The sequence below is a fragment of the Eretmochelys imbricata genome, chromosome 1 (assembly GCF_965152235.1).
Source record: "Eretmochelys imbricata isolate rEreImb1 chromosome 1, rEreImb1.hap1, whole genome shotgun sequence".
Lineage (NCBI taxonomy): Eukaryota > Metazoa > Chordata > Testudines > Cheloniidae > Eretmochelys > Eretmochelys imbricata.
Window position 1 is genome coordinate 315,620,656 of NC_135572.1, and position 12,371 is coordinate 315,633,026.

At 39.5% G+C, this 12,371-nt stretch overlaps 1 protein-coding gene across 1 annotated transcript in view; it reads left to right on the plus strand.

Annotated features, from left to right (window-relative positions):
- Nucleotides 1–12,371, plus strand: part of KCND2 (potassium voltage-gated channel subfamily D member 2) — a 445,416-nt gene that overhangs the window by 101,448 nt on the left and 331,597 nt on the right. The gene's annotated exons all lie outside the window — the stretch shown is intronic.

Consider the following 12,371-nt stretch of genomic DNA (forward strand, 5'->3'; position numbering starts at 1 on the left):
ACTATCCTCCCCATCCAGGATATAGCACTGTTCCACATGCACAACTGCTGCCTGTGGACTGGGGAGTTGGAATACTGTAGCAGAAGGGTGCATACAGATGCTGGGAATGAAGAGGGATGGTATTCAGAGAAGAGTAGAAAGAGCACTCCTCTAGCTGGCTCCTGCTTCGCTCTTTGGGGAGAGAGGTAATCACCAATCCCCAGATCACGAATGCTGATTCTCCTCCCCATTCCAGAGGGACGGATGCAGAACAGAGGCCTATGCAGGCTCTCTCTTCCTGCCATGCAGAGAGTGACAGAGACAATTATTGGATGAGATTTCAAAATTCATCCATTTCTACCAGCTCTACTTAACATTGTTAACTATTTCACACCCCATCATTACTGCACAGGTATGTAGCTAAGTGGCTTAGTGCACAATCCCAGAATATATAACACCAGGTTACTGTAATGTCTGTATATTTAATTTTTATATCTAATTCAGCAAATCCCTTAATTTTAAAATGTACGTAACCCTTCTGCCCATCAGAGTTGGCAGCAACAAGGGCCGGGTTTAGTATCTAAGGGTTCCATTCCAATAACACAATGCAAAACCATCTTGAGCCCCACCAGTGACCTGGGACAAATATATACCACCCCCGCTGGGTGCCTCTAAGAGGCAACACTTCCCCTCTCACAAGCACAGAGTCTGAGTGTAGCAAAAGCCTTTTAATAACAGAGAGAAACAATGTGGCATTATGTTGGGGAAACACCACCAACAGGATTCATAACGCAACCCATGAGCAAAAACCCACCGCAAGCAAATTGGGCCATGTCCTTTCCCTTTGGTTCTGGAGTCCAGCAACCCAAAGTTACCCAAAGTCCCAAAAGTCCAACAACCCAAAAGTCTCTGTCCCTGGTCAGTGCAGCCCCAGAGTTCAAAAGTTTATCTGCAGGGTTTTACCTCCCAGCCTGGGTGGAAATGGGGGGTTGGGTTTAAGGGGCACCTTACGTGGTCAGAAGCTGACTGCTCCACCTCTCCGTGGGGGCTCCACTCTGCTCCACCAACCATCTCACAAATTGCTCTGCTCTGCCAGCCGCTTCGCTCCACTCCACCAGCTGTCCCGTGAGCCACTCCAGCCATCCTGCAAACTACTCCGCTCCACCAGTTACTCTCCTCCACTCACCATCCCATGAGGTGCTCCAGCCATCCCACAAACTGCTCCACAATATATTTTCAGCACCCTCCCACTACTTAACACAACACTCAGTGATTTCAGCTCTTAATAATTTTAGCTCTTTAGTAATTTCAGCTTGTAGTAGGGGAGCCTCAGTGCTGGTGTATCATTGGCCCAAAGTGAATTCAGCTCAGCAGCCTGTAACTTGACTCCTAGTAGAATCAAAACTAGCTTTGGTATTACACAGTGGGGGAAAGGGGTGCAATTAGCATGTGGCACCAATACCACCAGATATGAATATCTATCCCCAACCTCTCTCTCAATTCACTGGGTTTTGGAACCCATTACCCTTGCCTAGTGAGTGCTGCTTAGTTGATGGTGAGCCCCTCCATCATAACAAAAGGCCAAGTACAGTTCCACTGTCTTTGATTCACATAATCAGGATGATAACAGATTATTCTTTCTGCCCCAGTAACAGAGAAACTGGGGCTCCTACAGCAGCCAAAGTGACCATCTAGGTGGGGTGGGTGTGCCTATGCAAATGAGATCAGCCCCTGAAGTTCTTTTCCACAACCTGCCACAACTCGCCACCAGATGTCAGGGTACAGCTCATCCTGACTCTGCTTACATGTATATGCTGCATAATTTCCAGCCTTTTTACCACAGTATCACAGAATACAGCGACTTTGCCACAGAATTTATTTCCAGCTGGCTGCAGAGTACATAGGCCCTTGTTTAAAAGCACAAACTGCTGCTACTTGAACCAAAGAAGGAGCTTCTTCTCCATTAATATTGTCTCCTTGGGCTCCCAGTAAGGAGAGTTATCTATGAAAAACTCGGAGCTGTTCATTATAAAATACATTTGTCTCATGCCTGTTTCTCAGCAATGACCATCGTATATGAGAAAAAGGTTGCAAAATATGGCTTGGGTCATTGTCTCCAAGTCAGGAAACAGTATGTTCCCTTTGTAAAAAAAAAAATCTTTGTTGTGTGGTTCACCTAGTAGTAATTATAATAATAATGTCTATTTGTAAAAGTATCCTGGAGTCCTCAGAGTGCTGTACAAGTATAAGGTCAGGACAAAAATGTTGAAAAGAGGCCAATAAAAATGCCAAACTGGCCATCACAGATAAAGAGCACAAACAAAAATGGCATGCTTTTAGCTAACATTCTCCTTAAAACAAAATCTGAAATTGCTTGATAGTCCTGCTTGACCTTTTGTAGATCTTTCACAACAAGCCATATCATCTTCTGTAAGGAAATGTAAATTCTCAGGATCTAACTGCTCCAAAAAGTTTAGGTGATTTTTTTTCTTATTATTAAAAGTAAATTGAGTATAAATAAATTATGAGTTTGGAACCAATTATCCATGAATTCCAGATGTTAAGACATCTTATACATAAACAATCTGGAGAAAGGGGTAAACAGTGAGGTGGCAAAGTTTGAAGATGATACTAAACTACTCAAGATAGTTAAGACCAAAACAGACTGTGAAGAACTTCAAAAAGATCTCACAAAAGTAAGTGACTGTGCAACAAAATGGCAAATGAAATTTAATGTGGATAAATGTAAAGTAATGTACATTGGAAAAAATAACCCCAACTATATATACAATCCGATGGGGCCTAATTTAGCTACAACTAATCAGGAGAAAGATCTTGGAGTCATCGTGGATAGTTCTCTGAAGACATCCATGCAGTGTGCAGCGGCAGTCAAAAAAGCAAACAGGATGTTAGGAATCATTAAAAAAGGGATAGAGAATAAGACGGAGAATATCTTATTGCCCTTATATAAATCCATGGTATGCCCACATCTTGAATACCGTGTACAGATGTGGTTCTCTCATCTCAAAAAAGATATACTGGCATTAGAAAAGGTTCAGAAAAGGGCAACTAAAATGATTAGGGGTTTGGAATGGGTCCCATATGAGGAGAGATTAAAGAGGCTAGGACTTTTCAACTTGGAAAAGAGGAGACTTAGTGGGGATATGATAGAGGTATATAAAATCATGAGTGGTGTGGAGAAAGTGAATAAGGAAAAGTTATTTACTTGTTCCTATAATATAAGAACTAGGGGCCACCAAATGAAATTAATGGGCAGCAGGTTTAAAACAAATAAAAGGAAGTTCTTCTTCACTCCGTGCACAGTCAACCTGTGGAACTCCTTGCCTGAGGAGGTGATGAAGGCTAGGACTATAACAGGGTTTAAAAGAGAACTGGATAAATTCATGGAGGTTAAATCCATTTATGGCTATTAGCCAGGATGGGTAAGGAATGGTGTCCCTAGCCTCTGTTTGTCAGAACGTGGAGATGGATGGCAGTAAAGAGATCACTTGATCATTACCTATTAAGTTCATTCCCTCTGGGGCACCTGGCATTGGCCACTGTCGGTAAACAGGATACTGGGCTGGATGGACCTTTGGTCTGACCCAGTATGGCCGTTCTTATGTTCTTAGTTCGGGCTTTTTTAACTGTCTTGAATCAAAAGTAAGTAAAATGTTTTTGTGGCTTGTGCTGTTGTTCTCTTCTACTTGAGGAAACTTATTTTCAGTGATGTTTACATAAATCTCCCGGTTATTAACCTAGGCTATCAGATGATCAATTTAAGTATCTGGTTTACTTTTGCTCACATGTACTGTGTCTGATTTCTTACCTGGTCTTCAGCTGTGGCCTGAACTGAGTATGAGTACTTCTCCTTGAGGCTGAACTTCAGGATTCACTTTGTTTGCTTGGGCACATATTTGTTCACTGTTATTATTCTGCGTTGCTAATTAACCCATTGCATGTGGCTGCATGCTTTAGGAAAAGGTGGATAAGGCAAGGGAATGGCTTGAGTTCCAGTCTTTACTATAGATTTCTTGCATTATCTTGAGCAAATCTCTCAGGAGTAAAATTTTCAAAAGTGACCAAGTGATTTAGGAACCATTTCCAAAGCGACCTTTAGCACTTAGGGCCAGGTGTGTAAAGGTATTTAAGCACCTAAAAAGCAGATAAGTGGGCTTTACAAAAGCGCCTAAATGCCTAAGTCCCATGCTTTTGAAAATCCCCTGGGATGGGATGTGAATGTAACTGTAGTAATGTTTGAGACAAACTCAAGTACTGTTCAACAAGAGCCAAAGATGCAGCTTGGCTAAAGTCTTATTGAACAGCTTTGCTTTATTTTTCAGCAGCGTGACAACATAATTAACAGAATGCAGTTTCTCAGACACAGTTCATGTAAGGTAAATTTTTGCTTCAAGTTAAAAAAAACATTGTAAAAACTTTTCACGGTCACTGCTTATAAACATGCAGACAGCTCTATAGGCCTACAACTTCTTCCTCAATATTAAATAAATAAATATAGTTTGGTACAATTTCTCAAAGAAGAATTAGGATGTCTTTTCTGCCACTATCTGTATGTAAATTATCTTATCAAAGAGCTGGCATTTATCTGGTGGTGGTCTTTTAACTTCCTAAACTTTATGTCCACACCTCAATACTTTGTAATCCAGATTATCCACTTTTAGTACAATTTAGATGACAGGAGAGCATTATGAACCACTGATAAATCTTTAAAGGTCTAAGAATCATTAATCAATCCTTTGTTATTGTAGGTTTAAAGCAATAATAAAAGTATGTCTTGGTAATGCTTCCTTTAAGAAATTCTAACTGAATTCATCATAGAGATCTTTTATTTGTGTAGCCAAAAGGTAATAGAACACATTTTTGTGGGAGCAAACATTCCCTTTTCTATGACATGTATAGTTACCAGGTTGTTAAAATTAATGCTAATGGAACATTGGCAAGCATTTGAAAAGCCAGTCAACAAGCCGTTTTCCTTCAGAAGCTTGTGCAGAGTAAATTAAATGAGTTTAGTTTTTGTGCTGAAAGTATCCTGGAATTATGTCTACACATTAGAGAATCATCATTAGAGACTGTCTAACATGCATATAGATTAAAGAAACGGATCATGTTCATTTAATCAAAATAAGACATATGTCTTTAAGAAATAGTGTGTTTGTGTGAGATAGAATTTTCCATAACACACATTTCATATTCAGTGTCTGAATTCCAGTTAGATACCAGTATTTTTTGAAAATTATTTGCCAGTAAATTGTTCTGTGGTACTTGAGAATTTAAGAATTGTTTCAAGGGAATCTATGCCTTTTTTTAGAATGTACAATTCTAGTGCTATTCTCTTCTATATAGATACTTAAATTGCCCTCACGATCGAATTATCTTGAGCTCCTGAGTAGTACATTAAGTGATGTGACTAACATCTCATGTGTGGTTTGTTCTGTTCATCATTCTTTCCCAAGGAGTAGAATTGTGTGTGCAGCAAAGTGTTGTTTTGTGGTGGTAGGTAGTATGTACACACTGGTATGTATTTATGTCAGAAGAGGCAGGTTAAAGAAGTTTGCCTTGCATTTGGAGTGGAAGGCGGTGAAGTTTGTGATGTCCTTTAGTTCCTTGAGGAGTTTGTTCCATAGACTCAGACCAGCCTTCAAGAAAGCTTTCTCCTTGGGTAGAAAGTTTCTTTGTGTCTGAGAAGCAGAGTTGTAGACCACACTCCTCATTCCAGGTTAATTTACATATTCTGCTCTTTGACTTTTGATAAATAACAACAAACTCATGGTAGAGAAAGAGCAACTAAAGGAAGATGCTCACCTTGATGGCCCACCTTGATTATCATACACATTGTAAGGAGAGTGATCACTTTAGATAAGCTATTACCAGCAGGAGATTGGGGTGGGGGGAGAGAAAACCTGGATTTGTGCTGGAAATGGCCCACCTTGATTATCATACACATTGTAAGGAGAGTGATCACTTACTTAGATAAGCTATTACCAGCAGGAGAGTGAGGTGGGGGAGAGAAAACCTTTTGAAGTGATATGTGTGTATAAAAACATCCGCACTGCATTTTCCACTTTTATGCATCCGATGAAATGAGCTTATGCTCAAATAAATTGGTTAGCCTCTAAGGTGCCACAAGTACTCGTTTTCTTTTTGCGAATACAGACTAACACGGCTGTTACTCTGAAACCTAAAGGAAGATGAAAACTTTGCAAATTCTGGCAATAACTTACCCCACACTTTAATTGCATGTATTTACTAAACATAGGTAGCTAGTAAATAACAATGGTGCCTGCATTGGTCTGAGTTATACTGAAGAAGGAAAAGGATAATGAAATGGACACCCAACATAGGCCTTGGCCTGAATGTAGTGAGAGCCCCTCCTTAATTCCTTCATTTTCAATGAGGAATTATAAAATATTGTTTTACATCTCATGAACTATAAAGAATTTAGGAATTTAAATACCGAACAGCTTCATTCATACACCAGTACACCTATATTATTATGATTGTGGTCCTAATTCTTAAAGCACAGAATCCCAAGGCCAGCACAAAAAAAAGAGTGTAATTGTGTACATAATTTGTACTAACTACCATTATTGCATGTGCAAAATGGATATTTAATGCAAAAATAACCTGTTAGGCTATACATAATTAATTTGTGAAATACCCAGTTTGCCTATGCACACATGGCAGTTGTGTGTGCAAATCTGGAGTGTAACTGTGCATGGCTCTGGGTTTCTGTGCTTCTGGAAAAAAGGACTTGTATTGCTACTTACCATATGCAAGAGAATCATGTTTCTTTCAGCAAGAACATACAAATTAGATTAAGGGCTTACAATATCCTTTCAGTCGTCAGCAGACTACTATACTCAAACCACGCTGTGATCTGATATCAAAATAGAATGATAAACAAAACAAAAACACATAAGTCATGCAAAGACCATAATGCCAACTGAATAAACCAAGCAATATTTATTCTTTTAACATCTTTACTAGATCTAAAATCAGATTCCCTTTCCTGTTCATAACAGTTCATAGTAAAACACAGTTCAGTCCATAGTAAAACAAAGAACACAGCAGACTCCTAAAGAGATTAATTAGGCAATGTCTCCTTGTCACTCTCAAGATCAAGTCAAGTTTCAGCCTTTTTTCCCCTAGCAACCTTGCAGTAAATTTCCATATCCCCCAAAATGGAAATTACATTTCTTTTTCCATGTAGCTTTTTATCAAAGTCATTTTGATTAGTCTTTTACAAATCTACATAGTAATACATATTACCATGATCCATTCAATTTGTGCATTAATCTTGGACTCCTAGGGCCTGTGTCTCTGTTGCTCTGCACTTTGAGTAGTCATTTACACCGCTGCAAAGTGAATATAAAATGCTAGCACTCTGATTTTGTTGAACAGGGGAGAACAGGGATTCCTAGTTTTTCCTTTTGTCATAACATCCTTGTTTTGTATTTGTAAGAGATTCACCATGGTGGGAAATTGAGTGTTGGATTTATTCTTTTGAAAAAATCAAAGAACTCTAAATCTGTGTGGACTCCTTTCTCTAATTGTATGGGAAAACATCCACAAGTTCTGTGGAAGAAGAGAAGAGGGAGAAATGCAGTGTCCTTACTGGATATTATAACATGAAAAGTGAGAAACCATACTTCAGGTTGAAGTGCCTTCATCTCAATGGTTCTGGACTTGACAAAACAAAACTCTTCACAAATCAAAATTTTTTCAGTAACTTCTCCCATTCTGCTTGGCCCCAGAAAGTCTGCTTTCAGTTGCTTCATGAGTAGAAGGCAGGCTTAAAATTGGCTTAATTGGCCAGGTGAGGATTCTGTGATGTTATTGACATGAACTGTGACCGTTTCACCAAATCTTGTACAAAGGAGGTCAAGTAAGGTAAGTAAGGCACCAGTAAGGTGCCTATAGAAAGGTTGTAATTTGCTGGTTATGATTATGCTGTCTGTGTGTGTGAATCGTTTTTGTATTTGAAGTTATGAATACTGGCTATGTACTTGTATCTCAATGTGTTTGATTCTAAGTAGCCTCAATGAAGTATTTGGTCAGCTTCTTGAGAAAGGACTTTTCTTAGTAAGTGTCCAATTAAGTAACACTTAACTGACAATGGACTTTGGGAGATGCCAATCCACATCTGAGCTTTCCTGGGAACGTTCAAACTAACATGTAAACAATGGCATTGGCCTGCAAAGAGCTGAATCATTAATGGACATGTGACTTTCCCAGGTGGCTACAAACTGCATCTTGTTGTTGTGATTTTGCACAGAAGAACAAAGGGGTTTCTGCCCACAAGAGAGAGAATATAAAAGGCCCTGGAACCCCCTCCATTTTGTCTTCAGCTGGCTCAAGAGATGGTCTCTCCATCCCAAAGAGATGCCTGAAAGAAACTGGGACAAAGGACTATAACTAAGGGGGTGTGAGTGATTGCTGGACACAGGCCATACACCACGATATTGGTCTGAAAAAGATTGGGCCCAGACTAGGAAGGAGTCTAGTCTGTGAAAGAAGCTTATTGGGACATCTCTGAGGGTGAGATTTACCTGTATTCAGTTTTGTTTGATTTTGCTTGGTAACTTACTTTGTTCTGTCTGTTATTACTTGGAATCACTTAAATCCTACTTTTTATACTTAATAAAATCACTTTTGCTTATTAATTAACCCAGAGTAAGTAATTAATACCTGGGGGAGCAAACAGCTGTGCATATCTCTCTATCAGTGTTATAGAGGGCGGACAATTTATGATTTTACCCCATATAAGCTTTATAAAGAGTAAAACAGATTTATTTGGGGTTTGGATCCAATGGGTGTCTGGGTGCTAGAGACAGGAGCACTTGCTAAACCGTTTTCAGTTAAGTCTGCAGCTTTGGGGGCATGGATCAGACCCTGGGTCTGTGTTGCAAGAGATTAGTATATCTGGCTGAACAAGACAGGGTTCTGGAGGCCCCAACTGGCAGAGAAAATGGGCTCAGAGGTAGTCTCAGCACATCAGGTGACAGTCCCAAGGGGGTCTCTGGGGCTGAACCCATCACAGATTCCCCCACTATAAGAATGTGGTTGGGGAAAAGACAGCATGGTCAGGGTTACTGCTGCATTTGACCAAACTCTGGTTGCAGAAATGGTCTCTGGGGCAGTTCCAATTTGCACCAGGGACTGGAGCTAGAACTTGCTGGCCCAAGGGTTGGGGAGTTACAAAGATGGTCTACCTGGACTGATCTCAAGGACCTGGGCTTCTGTTTTTCACAGGAGCAAACATAGGGTTCCCTAAACAAAGGGAGAGAATGCAACCTCCATAACCTCAAGGCTGGGGGACTTTGTCTGGACTAGTGAAAAAAGGATAGTGGCTTCTTTTAAGGTCTCCCACTTCTTTTGGAGTTGGGAGGGGTGGCGGCTCAGAGTGAGGGACAAGGCATCAACTAAGCTGGAGGGTGGGCCAGTGGAGCTCAGTGGAGCTCCTTGTTCTGTGGGGGGGGGGTGTCCTATTCATCAATGAACCGGAGTTGGAAGTGGACTTAGGGGAAGACATCCTGTAAAGAAGCTGGGGAATCGGGTTGGGACTCCTAATGTCTGGTACAGTGAGGAGACAGCCCACTTTCCTAGCCAGCAGCCCTGCACCAGGATGAAGTGATTAAGGAAGGAATCATGACTTGCACTGTATAGACTATTGCTGTTTAGTTCCCAGATGAGTTAAGGAATAAAGTTGTGGTCTAATTAGGTTGTGTCTTGTCTTTCTTTTTGTGTGTCTGGGACAATGGCAAGAATTCCCTTCCTTCCATGCATTATCTTGAGTGTCTTTCCTCTCCAAAGCATAGTGAAATCCAAAACAAATACACATTTTCTCCCAGAGCTCATTCTGTTGCTATAGTTGACTGATGTTAGTTGACTGGTATTTTGATAAACTTGAACTTTTTAATAAATCGGGGATTTTAAAAGGGTTTTAGAGACTGAGAGGGTGATATAATTTTATCTTTAATATTATATTTCTCTGTAGTAAAAATGGATCATGTCTTTTGCTTTAATCTGTGCAGAAAATTTATATGCCAGTTTAAATGAGCAGCTCATTTGTAGCTATGAATAAAATAAAGCTGAAATAAATGGCCAGTAAATTGTAACAGGTTTCAGAGTAACAGCCGTGTTAGTCTGTATTTGCAAACAGAAAAGGGGTACTTGTGGCACCTTAGAGACTAACGAATTTATTTGAGCATAAGCTTTCGTGAGCTACAGCTCACTTCATCGGATGCATCTGATGAAGTGAGCTGTAGCTCACGAAAGCTTATGCTCAAATAAATTGGTTAGTCTCTAAGGTGCCACAAGTACTCCTTTTCTTTTAGTAAATTGTAAGTCACTTAAAGAAAGTAAGACAGACTTTTCTACATGCAAAATGTTTTGTTTCAGTAATGTTCAATGGGTTTAGTACCATAAGGTGATCTACTCTACCTAAGCTAAAAGCAAGTCAAGCCTGTTTCATGTTCATGTTCTATGCAGTGATCCAGATTGTGATGTAAATGGAGATTGTAGACATATCAGAGCATTCAGGACTTCTGTGCACTGAAATCCTGTTGAAGTCTTTGGCAATGTTGTATAGTATCCATGGAAGAATATAGGCCAGAATGCAGAAAGAACACAAATAAGAATATTCATCTGGATAAAAATACAGAAAATGGAAGTGAACTCTAAAAATCACTTTTGGTGGAATCTAGCCTGGTAGTAGTATTTTGTTATGCTAACTCTGGAGCTGCTGTGCAGAAGAATGTGTTATAGAAGCAAGCTCACTATTTCCTCTTCTGGGTTAGTGGAAGCCCTTCCACTGTCTTTGATATTTACAAAAACATTCTCCTGACGCTGGCAAACACTTTCTTAAATAAATAAATAAATAAACAGGCAAATATTGTACTGTTTAACAATCTAGCATTAGCTCCTAAGTCGTTACTTTTCTCATGCAATCCATTAATTATGATAACTTTAATGCCCCAGTCTTGTAGACATTACTCTGGCAAAATTCTTATTGAATGAATTCCTGGAAACTGAGGATGATATTCTGGCCCCCTTGAAGTCAATGGTAAAACTCTCACTGACTTCAGTAGACCAGAATTTCATCCTAGATTTCAGCAGTTTAGTGCAATTGGGGTTTTACCTGCGTAAGAACTAAAGGGTTGGATCTTATAATATAGTAAATAAAATAATATGCATTTGTTCCTTTACACATTGCAAGCTAACACTTCTATCTCATAAATTTGTAAATGTTTAACTAGTTAAAACAATGAACATAAAATACTACAACAAAATTAGGTTCATTAAAAAAAAAAGGCTCAGCTATTAAACAGTAAACCAGTGATGTCAAACAACTGGCCTGTTGTTGTTTTTATCTGTCCTGCTTTCCACATACTAGTTCTGCAGAATGCAAATGTTCATGTTAAAACATAATTTCTATCCCTTATGGCTGCAGGAATAGTTTTCTGAAAGTGATGTAGTATAGCCCTGTTAGGGTTTTCTCCTCACTTTGAACTCTGGGGTACAAATGTGGGGACCCGCATGAAAGACCCCCAAAGCTTATAAATACCAGTTTAGGTTAAAAATTTCCCCAAGTCACAAATCCTTTTCTTGTCCTTGGACGGTATTGCTGCCACCACCAAGTGATTGAGACAAAGATTCAGGAAAAAGACCACTTGGAGTCCCTATTTCCCCAAAATATCCCCCTAAGCGCCTTCACCCCCTTTTCTGGGGAGACTTGAAAAAAATATACTAACCAATAGGTTAACAAAGTGAGCACAGACCAAACCCTTGGGTTTTTAGGACACTAAAAATCAATCAGGTTCTTAAAAGAAGAATTTTATTATAAAGAAAAAAGTAAAAGAATCACACTGGCAAAATCAGGATGGAAGGTAACTTTACAGGGTAATAAAATATTTAAAACATAGAGGAATAAAACTACCTCTTAGCATAGGGAAAATTCACAAGCTAAAACAAAAGATAATCTAACGCATTTCCTTGTCTTTACTTACAATTTCTGTAATTTATAAATGTATCTTTTTAGGAGCCTGGTTTACCTGCTTGGTCTCTCTCTCTGTCCTGAGAGAGTATAAAACAAATAGAGCATCAAACAAAACCTCCCCCCCCCTCAGATTTGAAAGTATCTTCTTTTCCCATTTGTCCTTCTGGTCAGGTGCAAACTAGGTTAATTGAACTGATTAACCCCTTACAGGTAAGTGATTCTGTACCTCTGGCCAGGAGGGATTTTATAATACTGCATACATTAAGGTTGTTACCCTTCCCTTTATATTTACGACAAGCCCTGTTTCAGACAGCCAGAAATTACAACTTGAAGAAAGGAATGAACTGTCCTATTCATCTCAATGGAGAATCTC